The 16,423-nt window shown below is 46.8% G+C and overlaps 1 long non-coding RNA gene across 1 annotated transcript; it reads right to left on the minus strand.

Annotated features, from left to right (window-relative positions):
- Positions 1–4,329: 4,329 nt before the first annotated feature.
- LOC139078008 (uncharacterized) lies at positions 4,330–14,874 on the minus strand. The gene is made up of 5 exons (XR_011530779.1): positions 14,640–14,874; positions 9,287–9,415; positions 5,602–5,660; positions 5,279–5,479; positions 4,330–4,522 (listed from the first exon to the last, which is right to left on the minus strand). It is a non-coding gene; the product is annotated as an uncharacterized lncRNA (long non-coding RNA).
- Between the last annotated feature and the right edge of the window lie 1,549 nt (positions 14,875–16,423).

Here is a 16,423-nt window from a genome sequence, read left to right on the forward strand (position 1 = left end):
GATCATTGTACGATATTTCTTTTCAAGTCTCAAACAGACGCTTGGAGCTGTTGCCCAAGCATGCCAAAGACAAGCCTGTTTCATTTCCCTCGTTCCCTCCCCTGTCCTCTCCCACTCGGCCCCAGCTGCACAGATCATTTCGTTGGGTAAAACAGAAAGACTGAGCAGCAGCTTCTCATAGAGCTCTGCAGGCTGTCAGCTCAGTGATGAATGGAGAGCTGAGCTAATGCAGGGGCCGCCTGGTTTGGGTAAAGCTCTGTCTGATCACCCGTCATTGGCATTCATGGAGAGTTCCTAATTGTCACTTGGTGATGGGGTGCTGCACTGTGCTTGAGTGTGTGGGGGCCTCTCACCGTTATTAACCTTCATGTTGCCCCTGTATCAGTGAGGGCAAAGGCAGGCTGGGATTCCAATCAACTTATATTTAATGCACTGCCTCTCTTACTCAGCTAATATCCCAACTATTTCAATGGAAGGAAAAATAAATAAATAAATCCCCAAACCAAGCCAAGCAGGAAGGATAAAAGTGAAAATTACTGACCCGAGTACAGCAACATCTTTCCATCTCACGAGGTACGTTCCTACACCTGGGAAGGCCCTGTGCGTATTGATGAAGGACCCCTGACATTCTGAAAGCCACGGATTCATCAATCACTGGGTATGAAAAAGGCTTTGGTGCCTGTCCCCTGAAATAAGGGTGTCGTTCATGTAGGATTTATGGCTCACGGGGAAGGCGATTTATCTAAATGGCTACAGAGAACATTAATAGGAGACTTTAACATTTCCAATCCATGGAGCTGGGAGCTTTACGTGGGAACCCGGCAATATCAGGTGTAAATGAACTTTCAAAAAAATCTATGGATGCAGGAATTACTGAATATTTATTTGGTTGGAACGTTAGTGTCTGCATACTCGAAGAAGGGATAATGAATTCTCTTCAAAGACAAAGCAAGGTGTTTATCATAGTGTTTCGTGGTAGAGTACAGGGATTTTAAATTTTACAAATTTTAAAGACGAGCATTTTTATTACTCTAAAAGTGTGTGTTCACTGAATAAAATTTGGTAGGTATAGAAAAGTCTAAAGAAAAAACTAAATCACCCGTATTCCCATTCTGCAATGATAATCACAGTAAGTATGCTGGGTGTCTTTCCTTCCAGTCTTTTTTCTGAGTATGTACACAAACGGGCGCACACACACACACACACACACACCGATTTTATGTTACATGATGGCATATAATTTAAAATTGAGAACTTTTGTACTACAGCTTTGCATTCTGCTTCTTCACATTATGTGATATCATTCCATATTCTTCAAAAGTATGTTTTCTAGAAGCTACATAACATTTAGTCATATATATGTAGCATAATACATTGAACAATTCCCCTATTATTAGACATCTAGCTGTTTGCAGCTTTCACACTGTCTCTGAAATTTTTTTGGATTAAATCCCAGAAGTGAGATTGCTGGATGAAAAGATACATACTTTTTTATAAGGCACTTGACACAAATTGCCTTGACAGTTTTGCAGGCACTTTATTTTCTCTTTTTCTCCTGTAGTGGGCCATGTGTGGGCGATGGGCCTTCAGCCTGACTTTTTATCCCTTCTCCAAGAATGATTGTGGGATGTGTCACTCTCCTCTGCCACTCCCTGGCCCCCCGATTCCACAATGTCTGCCTCTGTGTTTACTCCCAAACCTTACCTGGGAATGTGTTTACTCGGTGTTCCTTGTACATGTGATGTCTTTGCCACCTGTACTCACTTGGCCCCTTTTCTCCCCTCCCACAAGCCCCACCCATCTTCAGGGTCCAGTTTAAATCTCTCCTCCCCCACAGAGGCTGCCCGGACCACACTGTCCTCAGGCTTCTCTCCTGAACTGCTCCGTAATTTATTGTCTTCACACCACTCCTCCGACAATTAATCACCACTTACCAGCTGTATGACCTTCAGTAATCCCAGAAGCTTGTCGTGGGAATTTAATGAGATCAAGCCTATAAAATAAATACCTGTCACAGAGTGGGGCACATGCCGCAGTTGAGCAATAAATGGAAGCTGTTATTATTATTATTATAGCCAGTTTGCCTTGTGACATTTCCTCTGTTTGATGTTAACACCCTCTTCCACTGCTGTTTAACTGTGTGTGACCTGGATTCCAAATTCCCTGTGGGCAGCTGCTCCATGGCACCTGGAGCAGTGTCCTCTTGGAAGAAGCTCGCAGGGAACATTGCTGCTTATGACCAGGGAGTAGGGTCATCCGAGTCTCTCTCCCTTGCTTTCCCCAACTGTTTTTGCTATTTAGGCGACCTTGGAAGCCAGAGCTCTCAACTTTTCTGCCACTTGAATGACTGTCTAGGCTGCTAAAGCACATAGCAAGCTTCAGTGATTCAGGGCTAGTTTGTATTTATTTGATCGGAGTAGAAATGTGACTGTGTATGTGCGTCAGAGTTTCCGAGCTGAAGGGAGCTTAGAAGTCACCTTGTCCCTTACACCCATTTTCCAGATATGGGGCGCTGCCTGAGTGCTGTGCCTGGGTTGGCTGCTAGAAGACCTGGGCTCTGACTATTCTACTCATGAAGCTCTGTGTCCTAGACGAGTCACTACCCTTTCTGTTTTCAGCTTCCTCATCTAAAAAATGAGATGGTTGGACTAGATAATATCTAACATGCCTTCCCAACTACATTTTATGATTCTATGAAACTGAAGCCCAGAGAGATTAAGAAACTTTCCCTAAATTATGGAGAACAAAGACTAGAGTAAAACTTTGCCTTAAATTCCAGAGCTTGGTCACTCCAGTCTACCTTGCTAACCGAGGCACTCATCTAGTGCCTTCCATACGTTAAACTCCTAGAAGGATCACAAACGGGTATAAGCCAGGGGCCCAGTGCTCACGGAGCTTACAGTCCGGATGGGAACACAGGTGCAAACACATTACAAACCTGCTAGGTTCTTCCTCAATATCTATTCTCTTCTTTCACACACACAGTTAATAGAACTCCCAATTTTAACTGAATACGTAGTCATGCAGAATAAAGTTAAATCTCTTAACCTTTGTTGCAGCTAAGTGTGGCCATGTGATCAAGTTCTGGAGAGTGGAATGTGATCAAAATTGTTCTGCGCAACTCCTGGGTCATTGCTCTCCCTGACCTCATTTCCCCTTTTCCCACTGGCTGCAATGTGAACACAGTGATGAGCCGTCTTGGACCACATGAATAAAGTCACCATCCTAGGCATGAGCAACAAGATATGAGGAGCCTGGGTTCTGGGTGCTGTGGAGCCACCACTGGACTGATTACTCTTGCACTGTTAGAGAAGGCAGAAATATATTTCTAGGTGTTAAATGAGGCAAAACTATTATTTTGGGTTTCTGTTACAGCTTCTAAACTCACATTCTAACTAATATATGCGCCAGTTGAGGACCAAAGGTGTTCATGGAACACAGGTGAGGGAGCCATTCCTGGAAGCTGTGGTGGTCAAGATCCTTACAGGTAGAGTGTGAGCCTGGTTAAAAGAATGATGGGTGGAGGGACAGAAAAGCTAATCTCAATGAAGTCCATGGTACCGAGCCAAGTCACAGAAATGGCGGTATAGACGGTAATTTGGAAAGAGACTACAGAGAAGGTCTGTGTAAGATTATGATTTCCAAACCAACTGATCATTGGAGGCCTAAAAACAGATTCCTGGGTCCCAGCACCAAGGGTTATGATTATGGTAAACCAGAGATGGGATCTAAGAATCTGTATTTTGAAGCTTCCAGGTGATTCTGATGATAGAAAGCACTGTGTCTGCAATAAGAAGCTACAATGGGACCAGATCATGGAGGCCTTTAAAAACCATGCTAAGAATCTATTGCTCCCAAGACTGTGCTTGGCACCACCTGAACTTCTTAGACTGTGCTTTTAAAACTAATTGTCAGGTAAGAGGAATTCTAAGAGAAAGCCCACATGGCATTCTAGAAATGTCAGACTGGGCTCTCATTCTGGCTCTACCCCTTGCCAACTGTGTAGCCTGGAGCAGGAGCCTCCATTTCTTTATCAGGAAAAATAGAGAAAAGCAGTGTTGCTGTGGAGATGAAATGGGAAAATGTATGCACAAGTATCTAGCTCAGCGTAAACACCCAATAATGTCACTGAAATGTTAGCTGCCTCCAGGCATTGTGTTCTTGTTCTGCCTGCTGTGTATGAGGTGCGGTGATCTGGGGGTTTGGTAGGCTGGAGGTGATGATCTAGAGACCAGGATTACAGGCCTGCCTCTGGCGTCCCATCACCTTAGACACTGGGACCCTGGCACTCTGCCAGAAGTAGACCATGCCATCATGAGTCATTGGCCTGGATAAACAATTCAATCTTGTTATTATTTAGCACTCTGTGGTCACTGCTGGAGACTGGCCAAAGTCAGACCAGGCCTCTGTGGCACTCAAGGGCTCTTGTGGACTCTCCTGCAAGCTCAGCCTTCAGCCTTGATTTCCATTAGTTCAGGATGGAGGAGAAAGGGCACATTCTGGAAGCTCCCAGGGTTCTGCACTGTGATATGGAGAAAATAAAAGGGCTTAATTACTTTGGGCTAAAGTACATAGGCATTTGACATTTTGAAAAATGGTTTCATGACATTTCTTTGATGGGTCTGGACCAAAGGCAGCTGCTTATACTTTAAGGAGGTGACAGAAAAGGAGGAGAGAGCGCAAGAGAGGAACCTCAGTATTTTAGCAATACTCCCTTATATTTACATGGTGCTTTTTACTTTTCAAAGAAGCTTTACATTCATGACTAAATTATTTGATTTTCACAATTACTCAACAAGAGGGAACAGGGGGGTGAAGAAATTCTGCCACTTACTAACTGGATGTACCTTGGCAAATTAACTTCTTTGAGCTCATTTTTCTCTTCTTTGAAATGGGGATATTGGTTGTTGTGCAGCCTTGTGGCAATAGTTAAATGAAATGGGAGTCATCAACAAAGTCCCTGGAATAGCTGCTAGCACAGAGCAGATGCTCACTAGCTGTCAGTTTCCGTATCCTCCCATTATATAGATGAGAAAACTGAGGAGAGAGAAATAATGAAAGTCCATAAAGTGATAGGAACCAGCGTCTGCGTGTTGCCTGGTACAGGGGTTTTCCTCATTACAACATATAAACTCTCAGGAAAGCCTCGTTCACAAAATAAAACAAAGATTGCTTGTCATATTTCCCCCTGAATTCCATACTGGAAGTAGAATCTGAAATAGATTCGTGGAGCTCCCAATAAGCAGGATGAAAGGCAAGTGGGAGGAAAGAGACTCACTGTGGAACGCCACAGCCGAGCAGATGGGCGAGGGGAGGAGGAAGCTCATGGGGAGTCTGGCTTCAGGCAGTGTGTCTTCTCTGCCAAGCTTCCAGTGGAACCAGCTGGCAGAGGGCACAGAACGAAACGCATCCAGAGCTAGAGGAGGTTCCGACACAATGCTGGGAGGACCTGCCACAGCGATGCATCACCAAATCCAGGCTGGAAATTATCCGGACAGATGGAATGAAATGAATAAGATGAAATCCCAAAGAACTAAACCCAAGGTCATGCATTGGGTTCAAAAATTCAATAGCACAAAATATTGAATCAGAAAAACTGACCTGAAAGCAGAAAATGCTTTCCATTTCCTCTCTGAAATGGCAGTCAATCAGAAGGCAGCCTGATGTAGTAGAAAGAGTACCAAATCAGGAGTTAGGAGTCCCTACTCTGCCCCATCTCTATGTAAGCTGTGAGTCACTTGACCTCTCTGGGCCTCAGTTTCCTTTTCCGGAAAATTAGTGGTTGGACTATTAGAGAATTCTTACGGTTTATTTTAACCTTGACATACAATTCTATCTCATTTTATCCAAGTCAAGAAGACTTGGTAGTTTTAGTTGACTCTAAGTTCAATAAGAGCCAATAATACGCAAACAGTAGTTGATGCCAACTGAGGGTTCACAAGTAGGCCTACAATGGTCATTTAAGACAAGGCAATAGCCTGGCTGACCTCAGTTGCTGGGCAGACCCCTTTTTAGTAGTCAATTTGGGGGATAGGGCACATTTTGAGGGGTCTATAGGAAAACTAGAATCTGTCCAGAGAAAGCACTTCAGAATTGTGAGAGATCATATTTGAATTTGGAAAAGTTTGAGAAATTGGAAATATTTACTCTCAAGAAGAAAATCCTGAAAAGGAACATAATAGCTATAATTCCAATATCTGACAGGCTGCAGCTCAAAAGATGAATCAAGATTATCCTGCGCTCTAACTTCTGCAGTCTGGACAAAGTGGGTCAACTTGAGCTCAACATATGAATCTGCCACAGTGCAGCTGGGACAGGAGACCCATTAGGCAGAGAGAGCAGGCTGTTGCTGGAGGTGTGCGCCAGTGCCCAGGGACCAGCTTTGGGAGGCACAAGGTGAAACCAGATGTGCTCTGAGATTTCTTCTAATTCTGAGATCTGAGGATTCAAATCAACAAAGGAGCAGGAGAGACAAGACGAGGCCACTGGAAAAATGAGAGGAGCAGGGTGAAGGGAGATAAAGAGGAGAGGGGCTGGCTGGCTCTGTAAATGCCATATTAATTATGTGGCCACTGTAGGCAGTGATATTAGACCAATTAACAAGCAGACAGGAGGCAAAGCAACGTGGCCGGTGGATCTCCTCCCACAGCCTGAATGTGGGGCAGCTGATTAGGGTGGGAGTGATGGGTCGGCAGAGCTCAGCGGTTTCCGGTTTCTGTTGGTTTTGTCTTTTAGATTCTTGGACCCCAGAGAGGAAGGATCTTGTTTAGATCTTTCTGTTTCCCCTTTGGTGAGCTCCTGGCACCACTTCAGACACACCACTGGTGCTCAATAAACATTTTGTCAAGTGCCTCCAACAAAGGGACAAAGGAACAGCTGGAGCTCAATAAACAGTTATTGACTCAATTAATTAATTAATTAAGTAATGGAAAATTGACCTAGCCTTTCATTCTGATCTCAGGAGGGTGAAACTATGAGAAAGGAAGCTCACAATGGAGACGGAGATGGAGGCGATGAAAACTAAGGAAGCAAGAAACACGTTGGAGGAAGGAAAAGAGAGAGGTGGGAGAAAAACCAAAATACAAATAAAGATCAGTGATGCAGGACCATCAACACTGGCTCCCAGGAATGGCACTCCATCCACCCAGCCATCCATCCATCCATCCATCCATCCATCTATATTAATTCATTCCATTATCCCTTTATTCATTCCTTTGACCAGACTTTGTCAAGGACCTACTATCACTCTAGCTTGTTCTAGAGACCACCTAAGACACCATGAGGCATAAAATCCAGCTACTGCTTCTAGTAACTATACCAGAGGCTCATGAAAAGAATACTTTTCAAAAATAAAAAATAAAAGATGCATGATGGTTCAAGGTCATACACCAGCTCTGTAGCTTCCTAGGCCACCAGGGGCTTGACTGGAGGTGAATCTGGGAACATCATTTTTGAAATATTTTTCTGGCTGCCTCCTATCCATTCTGTGGCACTTCAAATTCCTATGCAATTCTGAGGGTTCCCAACAGGTGACACACTATGTTAATGGGGGCCTAAGGGCACCTGACACCAGCCTGCTCATCTGCTCTGCCTTGCTGAGCTGAGGTCTTTGTCACCACCAATGGTATACGCAGCAGCCACAGAAGGTGCCTGCCAAAGTCAGGTGCATTGGGGGCACCACCAAGGGCCCTTTTGCTGCTGCTGGTACTCTCTGGTACTTGTGCTGAAGCCACTCATGCCCCACACCCGCCCATGCCCCACACCTGCCCATGCTCCACCTGGTATTGGTCTCCAGGCAGGGGACGCTCTCTCTCTTCCCACTGTGGCAGCAGTTGCTGGCCCCAAAGCGGCAGCTATCTTAGACCATTAGCATCTATGACCATCATCATGAAGCTGCTTTTTTATAATTACTTTTTTGTAGCCCTCCCTTCAGAAAAGCGCTCAGACATCAGTCGAGTGGGGCTGGCAGAGGTCATTCTGAGCAGCAGGATCCACATCCCCACTCCCCACACTCTGGGTCGTTATCCTTAAATCTAAGTTCCGTGACTCCCTTCTGTCTTCCTTTAGGATAAATTCTGTTCCAGGAGGTTCCTTGATTCCTGCTGTAAATAGACCCCTAGTGAGTCTCCCACCAGTCCACCAAACCAAGACTTCCCTGCCATCAAAGGATAAACCAAACGAGTTGTACAGAATGTGGTCTAGGTCCTAACTGGTTGTGCAGCCTGGAACTGGGTTGAAGATTCTGGGGCCTGATTTGAGCTTAGCAGGACAGAGCACAACGCAGTGATTAATTATTGACGCCTGCCACAGGCATTGGAAGGGCAGGGGCCCCACGCGCGCCACCTCTATACCCTCCCTGGTCTTGGTTACTGTTTGCCTTAGGAGAATTATGAGGGGACAGGAAGGAGAGGGACTTAAGATTTGCTAATACAAATATTTAATAGTGGATATCTCATTATATCTCACAACAACTCTGAGAAAGAGATATTACTGACAACTCCTCTTACAGATGAAAATCTAAAACTTAGAGAAGGTAAGTAATTTCCTGAAAGCCAGAAAGTTTCTAAGGGGCAGAGTCAGGATCCCTACCCATGTTTGCCGGACTGTGGAAGCTGTGCTTGGTCCACCGCCCTGTGTAGTCTCCTAGCGCGCAGCTGAAATGGAATGGACCACAAAGCCATTGAGGGCAGCAAGGAGGACTTGGGTCATGTTCTAGACAGAGCTTTATCCATCACCATACGTAGGCAGGCATGTCAGTAACTCACCCTGGCAATGATGATGGCTGATAGTGATAAAGACTGTGGGGATGTTGCCAGGTCCTCCTCCTCATAAAGGGTTGGACTTCACAACAGTAGAGAACGGGTTAGTTGCCCCCAAAGGCATCTTCATATGTGATAGATTATCAGACTGACTCCCGATCATTTCAAAACGCACATATTCATCAGCGTTATCTAAGCCCCACAGGAGCACTCGGCCAGGAGATTCACCCAAACGCTTTATCTAACTGCAGACTGTCTTTGTCCTCCTTGCTGACACCAACCACAGTAGGCCAGTCACTTTTGCCTCCCAGCTGCCTTTGACCATTGTGGTGTCTGTATGCAGTAGCTGGATTTTATGCCTACAGTTTTCCTGTGGAATTTCCCAGTTTAACAAAATATGACATACATATGCTTCAATTCCATATTTATGTACCTCCAAATCTAGCCATTCCAATTAAGGAGTGTTAAGGTTTCATGAGAGGCAAGTACAGTATGGCCCCCTGTCCACCCCACTCCATGACACACACCTGGCAATTCCACCTTCCCTTGTTCCACGCCCCTCTGTGGGCAGGAAGTGGGGTTAGAGGTAGGTCGACTTTCTTCCATCAACAATGGATCATCGCAGATGTACTGAGCACTCAGCCTGGTGCTGATCACTGTGGAGAAGACAAGAAAAGATGGAATTCACAGACTCTGCCCTCTCAGAGATGAGGAGACCACCCCATATACAACCACACCATGTAGCATAGAATTCAGTGCTGAATTGTGAGGCAAAAAAAAGAAAAGAAAAAATTTGAAAGTCAGAAGTAAATGTAGACCTGCATTTTCAGACAAAGCCTCATGAAAGGCAGCAGGAGGCTGGGGGGTTAAATCTGGGTCTCAAAAGCGGCTCGGATTAGCATCCGGAGACAAATCTGGGCTTGGGTCTGGGCTCAGTCCCTCACATGCTGGGCAGCCTTGACCACGTGCCTTCTCTAAGTCTGTTTCCTAGTCTGTCAAATAGGATGATCACATCCCTGCCCAGGACTGTGGTCTTGACCACCCCACCCCCCAAGGACCCAATAAAATGGCAGAATTATGATATAATCCCTTAGTGGCAATTCTGACATCCCTAATGCCCTGAGAAACAAAAGTGATTTTTGTAACTCGTTTGGCAGCCACATCCAACGTGACCTGACCTATCTGGTAGGAGAACGGGTCTGAATCGAGGGGAACCTATTGATGATCTTATTTATCCCACACAGTGGGAATAGTTACATATTTCACCACAGAAAAAATTAATGTGTCTGATTATGGCATGCTGTCTCAGACCCCACCGGGGGTGATATGTAATACACTACATATAATGTATTCCTATAATAAAATCTAAGCAGTTCTGAGCCTGGAAACACTCTGGCCACAGAGATCTGTGTTATTATACAGCCTTGGCTAAAACGAGAACAGTGGGCATTTCCAACCTACTAACCCCTATGTGTCAATTGCTATGTAGAGTAAAGCTCGCAGACTTCTTTCTGTAGAGGGCCAGATAGTAAATATTTTAGGCTTTGTGGGCCACAAATGGTCTCTGTTGTAACTAGTCAACTCTGTTGCATGAAAGCAGCCATGGCTGCGTTCCAATAAAACTTTATTTACACAAACAGGCAGCTGGCTGGGTTTGGCCTGTGGGCTGAGGTGTGCCAACCCTGATGTAGAGGAATGGGTTTGAGAAACGGAAAGAGCTCCAGAGGTCACGTGCTCCATCCCACCCACATTTCACATTCTGATCTCTGAGAGGGGCAAGCAAAGACAGAGCCAGGTCCAGAGTCCAGGCCCGTGGCTCTCTCAATACCCACATTATTGTGGCAAGTCCCCGTGGTGAGTCCCTGAAGTGGACTCCACTCTGCGGCACAGGCCTTCGGACACCTGGGAGCAGGGCAGAGGGCCAGTGAGCCTCTCTGGATCCTGACCCAGTGCCAGAGACCATCGGAAGCAAAAGAGAACCTGCATTTCCTCATGAAACAAAATGAAAATGCCAACTCAAAAATCAAAAGTGATGAGAAGTATGAGACCAAGTCTCAGTGCCCTTCATCTGTAAAGGCCATTTGGCCAGCTGGCGGGGCTGCAGGGTGGTGTTGCCAGCCAAGAAAGACCACGTCCAGAGTGAGTTGAGGGTGGCAGATGACAGCCACCCAGGGCCTGGGGGCAAGGGCCAGCTCTGCTCGCCACCTGCCACACTCCCTCCTCCTCCTCAGCCAGGTCAGGGAAGAGCCTGCCTTTTGGTCAGGAACCACAGGGTGCCATCCCCCTCCCCAGCTTCACTCCAAGAAGCATAAAGCAATGACAGACGCTCCCTGAAGGCCCCGGGGAAGGGTGGGAGGGCACAGCTCGGGTGGAAGCCACAAGAGTGTGCCTGCTAGGAGAGAGGAAGCTGGGGGCAGGAGCTGAGCAGCCAGCCTGGGCCCAGGAAGCCACTGGAAAGCCGAGGCCCTGAGGGCAGCTCCGGAATCATAAAGCCCTAGCAAAAAGGAGCTTAAACAATGCTGTATTTCAACGCTTGCTCCCATTTTACAGGCGAGAAGACCGAGACCCAACATTGCACACTTGTAAGCAGCAAAGCGGGAGCTACAAGCCAAGTCCTGAGTCTCAGCCCAGGCCTCTTTCCACCAACAAATGATGTCTTACCTAAAAGGTTTTTGTCATGGGAAACGTGTCAATCTATAAAAATGGATATAATGGTAGTACCTATACCATGGGGTTGTTTGAAGGTTAAATGGATAACTACACAGAATAAGCTTTCTCACAACTGGGTTTCATCACTTGGCCGTCCCGTTGCTCCTCTTTGTTGGTTCAGACTGACTAATTGATTTTTTTGTGGATGAAAAGAGTGCACTGACTGGTCATTGATCGGCCCATCATAAAGACTTCTGCTTTGTATTAGCTGAAAGAGAAGGCATGATATGCTGCTGACTATGTAGATACTCACCCTCCATCTCTGTCTGTCCTCCAGCTATATCCTCTATCTTCTTTTCCTATATATATGTACCTAACCTTGTCCTGCAGACCAGCTCAGAAACAAACAAACAAAACAGAAGAGTGACTTTCCAATGCCCCGCCCCCGTGCTGCCCCAAGATCAGGGGGAGTGTAGGCAGACAGCCCAGAGAGGCTTCTCACACGCCCCACCCTCTGCACCCTCACTCTCAGGAGCCCCAGGAGGCATCACCGACTGCCTGGTGGATGCTTCTAACTCGAAGCAACAAGTCCCAACTGAATGCATCATCTTCCTTATGCACTGGCTCCCTTTCTCGATTATACTGACGGAGACAGGATCACACAGCAGCTGAGAATTCAGGGTCTGGGAGCAAGGATGCTGGGCTCACATTTCAGCTCTACCATTTACCTGTAGGTGACATTGGGCTAGTTACTTAATCTCTCTGTATCTCAGTTTCTCTATCTGTAAAATGGGGAGAATAATGATGCCTGCCTTACAAGATTACTGTGAGAACTCACCAGTTAATACACTATATAGACATATGAAGCACCATACAAACCTGAGCTATTAGCGTTCTGCGCTCATAGGCTCCATTCTTACTTGTCGCAGGCCCAAAATGCAGGGCAGGCTTGGATCCAGTCAGACCGGGCCACACTGTGCCCTCACGTGCTTTACATTTCCAGCTTTGCCTTCGCTTAACCACAGCCTCCACGCTCTTTTCCCCTCTGAGTGGCTCCTGTGGACGTCTGCTGAGAGTGGGTTTCCGTGCTCCGGAGTTTGAAATCACACAGCTCTGCCTGTCTTGGAGCCCGCTCTCAGGCATGGCCTTGCACTGCTGGGTTCCTTCTCTTTTTCTTGAAGAGGAAGAGTTAGCTTTCCAAACTTTTTATTTCAGGACCCTTAAATTTAGCTTCCCACCACTGAGTCAGTCAGCTCTCCTACTAAAGTCAGTCAATGCAGACAGCCACAGCCGGTTCCTCTTTCCTTCCTTTAATGTTGAAAGTCGCGGGTCAGTTTTCAAGACTGGCTCACTTTTTAGAGTGAAAGAACATTTTCTCCCCAGCAAAGGTCTCAAGTCAGTGCTCAAGCACCTGGTTTGGTTGCGTTCCCCAGGATACCTTGAGAATGGTTCAATAAAGACAGACCTGTCGGTCAATGGATTGGCTGGGTGACTGACAGCCCTTCCAGTGAGCTGGGCACAAGGCCCCGGGGCCAGCGCACAGGGCAGGGGAGCTTGGTCCCAGGCCTGCAGCGTCCAGCATCTAAGCCCTCCGCCCTAGTTTCTTTGATCTCACTTTAGTTTTCTCTCTCTTTGGGGCACACTTGGGCCCACCTGGCTCCTGCACAGAACCTGCTGGGATCCTGCTCCATCAGGGCTGGAAAACCAGCTCCCATGGGTACTGGGGGGGCCTTGCTGGATTCTGCCTGGCAGGGGGACTGTGGCCCAGTTTCCCGATCGATACCGCTCAGTGGAGGCCTTTTCAGAAGAGGGCCGAAGAAAACAGGCAGGGGTGCTTGCTTAGTAAATGGACCTTTGGGGATGGGGACAGCATTTTCCTTTTCTTCTCTTAGCTACTTGTCGTTATTCTAGTTCTCTTTCCTCCTCTTTTTTCCCTCCTCCGCTCTCCTCTCTCTCAGCACAGTAAAAGGTATTGTATGTCCTACAGTAACAAAGTAATAGCCTTTAGCTTTGTCATATCTGCTTCAAATAATTTTTGGAAGAAGAGGTATAAAATAAATGAATGGATGAGTGGGTCACAGCAAACTAAGCATATGGCACTTGAGCTTGTCTGCCCATTCTTGTAAGGGACTCCTTTTTCACCTGGTTTCCTAAAGTCATTAGGATGGGGAAAAATTCAGTGCTGACCACACCTTCCTGACAATGCTCTTTGTCTTTAAATCGGAGTTTTTTTCACTCATATTTGTGAGGAAGCTCACATGAGTTTGATGAGTTATCGCATCTTCCCTAGGTAATTGATCCATGATCTAGGTATGCTGTCACCAGGTGGCAGGTCAGTGGTGCCCCTTTGTTGCCTGCTGTTCAAATGTCTGGAGTTTCCATAGTCAATGCTGAGAAACACAAAGTCAGCTTACTGTTCAACTCCCCTGTGTAACAGCTGGGGAAACAGGATCAGTGGGATTCGGTGACTGGTCCGAGGTTGCACAACGAGTGTGACAGAGCCAAGGCTAAGGGGGTATGAACAGCACGAGTTTCCTGGAGCTTAGAGCAGAGTTATTTGGGATTAGAGTCAATCAAGGGCTTTCTGTGGTTGGAGGAGTAGAGGAAATACCAGTGATTGGAATCTCCAAGGAGCCCCTAAACTTAAGCCACCTTCCTCCTAAGCTAACAGTTGTGGAAAAGGACGGAGTGGAGGTTTCTCTCCTTTGGATATATTTTCTTTCTTTCTTTTTTTCCTTTGGTGAGGAAGATTGGCCCTGAGCTAACATCTGTGCCAATCTTTCTCTATTTTGTATGTGGGATGCCGCCACAGCGTGGCTTGATGAGCAGTGTAGGTCTGTGCCCATGACCCAAACCCACAAACCACGAGGCACCGAAGCAGAACGCACAAACTTAACCCCTATGCCCCTGGGCCAGCCCCAGATACATTTTTTTAAAGGCAAAGGGGAAAAGAAACCGAAGAAGAAAAGAGACTGAGAAAATCCTGACAAAGCCTGGAGAGAAAAGGAGCTGGTTTGTGGAGCCTGGGAGAATAAGCAGCCGACCTCTTTGGACAGCCCAGGCCACCCCTGGGGTCAGGGAGGGCGTGGATCTGGGTTGCCGAGGAGACGAAACCAGGTTCTGGCTGGTCCCTGGCCAGAATGCCCACCTTTACCACCCCAGTGCTCTGGGCCTGAGCCACAGGCCTCCCTAGGTCTTTAGGAACCACCCTGCCCAATAGAAGACACCTACCTGAGGCCTTGGCTCTGTTCCTCTCAGTGGCCCTCCATTTGCGGGGCCACAAAGTGATCTCTCAGGGCAGCACAGGCTGTTTGAGGAATCCGAGGAAAAGCAGCCCTGAAATTGCCCTGAGTTCTGAAAATTGCCCCAGGAGAGACTCATTCCTTTGCCTAAAGCAAACTTTAGCATGCATCAGAATCCCCCAGAGGACCGTTAAACAGATTGCTGTGCCCCACCCTGGTCTGGAGTGGGGCCTGAGAATACGTGTTTCTAACAAGCTCCTAGAGAATGCTGACACTACAAGTCCTCCCACTCAGAGCTCTGGGCTTCAGTATTCCCCAGTCCCGGGCTCCGTCTTTCAGAGAAGTGATGCGCTGAGATGAGAGGAAGTCTTGATTTGGAATTAAGCACACTAGGGTTTGTCTCTTGTCAGGCATCTTTGGGCAAGTCACTTTACCTTTGTAGGTCTCAGTTTTCTCACCTGTAAAGTGAGAGGTCTACTGAATAGGATATTCTTTCTCTGAATTTTATCATTATGTACATTATGAAACTGACGTGTGTTTTTGTTTTCAGGGCTCCTGTTCCCCCTGCATTGGAATCACCCAGGGGCTTGTTAGAAATGCACAATCTTTCTTAGCCATCATTTTGAGTAGAGACTGCTAGTTTGTCTTGCAAAAACCATGCTCTTCTTTTTCCTTTACTACTAGATTTGCTGACTGTAGCTTAGTCGGAGAGCCCCCAGGATAAAGACTACATTTCCCAGCCTCCTTTGCAGTCAGACGTGACCAGGTGACTAATTTTGACTACTGGGATGTGAGTAGATACAGTATTTGCAGCTTCCAGTTTATACTCCTACAGGGAAAGAGTGTGTTCTACGCTGTGCCTTTCCCCCTTCCTGCCAGTAGAAAAAGCAGCGAGCCTACTTTCTTTCAGTCAATCAAAAAATATTGATTGATGAGGGCCGGACTGGTGGCGTGGTGGTGAAGTTCTTGCGCTTCGTTTCGGCAGCCTGGGATTCACAGGTTTAGATCCTGGCCGCAGACCTAGCATCACTCATCAAGCCATGCTGAGGTGGCATTCCACATAAAATAGAGGAAGATTGGCACAGATTTTAGCTCAGCAACAATCTTCCTTGCCCCCCCCCCACAAACAAAATATTTATTGAGCATCTGCAGGCAATCTTCTAGCCACTTGAGATACATCAGTGAATAAGCAAGACGGAGATCCTGCCCAGTGGAGTTCATGGTCGAACAGGTGGAGACACACAATAAACATACCTTTTTGGAGGGGCCCCGACTCAACTAGCTCCAGGCGCCAAGAAGCACGTGATACTTTCAAAATGTGTGCTGGGCCACAGCGCTCAGCAAGTCAGGTGGGTTCTCTGCGTCCTCGGGTGGGTTTTTGTGAAGCCAACCAGCTTTGACTGCTGCACATACACTGTGAGGTGGGCTCCAGCCCTGTGCACGCACCGGTGTAGACTAACTGGCTAAGAACAGCCCCTTCTGATCCGCTTTGCTCTTTACAGCATGGGTTCTCCTCTTTTTACCTTATCTGATCTGAAATCACCCCACAAAGGAGATAGACATAAAACCACATGGAAACATAAGAATACTTAAAAAGCCACGTGCAGACAAGGCAGCAACCTCAATGTCTCGGCTCTTGAGAGAGGAAACAAGAGGTGGTGTGAGAGCATGAAAGAGGATAAATTTTGGCTGGGCTTGGACTGAGGACAACAAACTTGGGAGCCCCAGTGCTGTGAGTATGAGGATTACAAAAATTACCATTTCTCTGGTGCC

This window comes from Equus przewalskii, chromosome 1 (assembly GCF_037783145.1).
Source record: "Equus przewalskii isolate Varuska chromosome 1, EquPr2, whole genome shotgun sequence".
Lineage (NCBI taxonomy): Eukaryota > Metazoa > Chordata > Mammalia > Perissodactyla > Equidae > Equus > Equus przewalskii.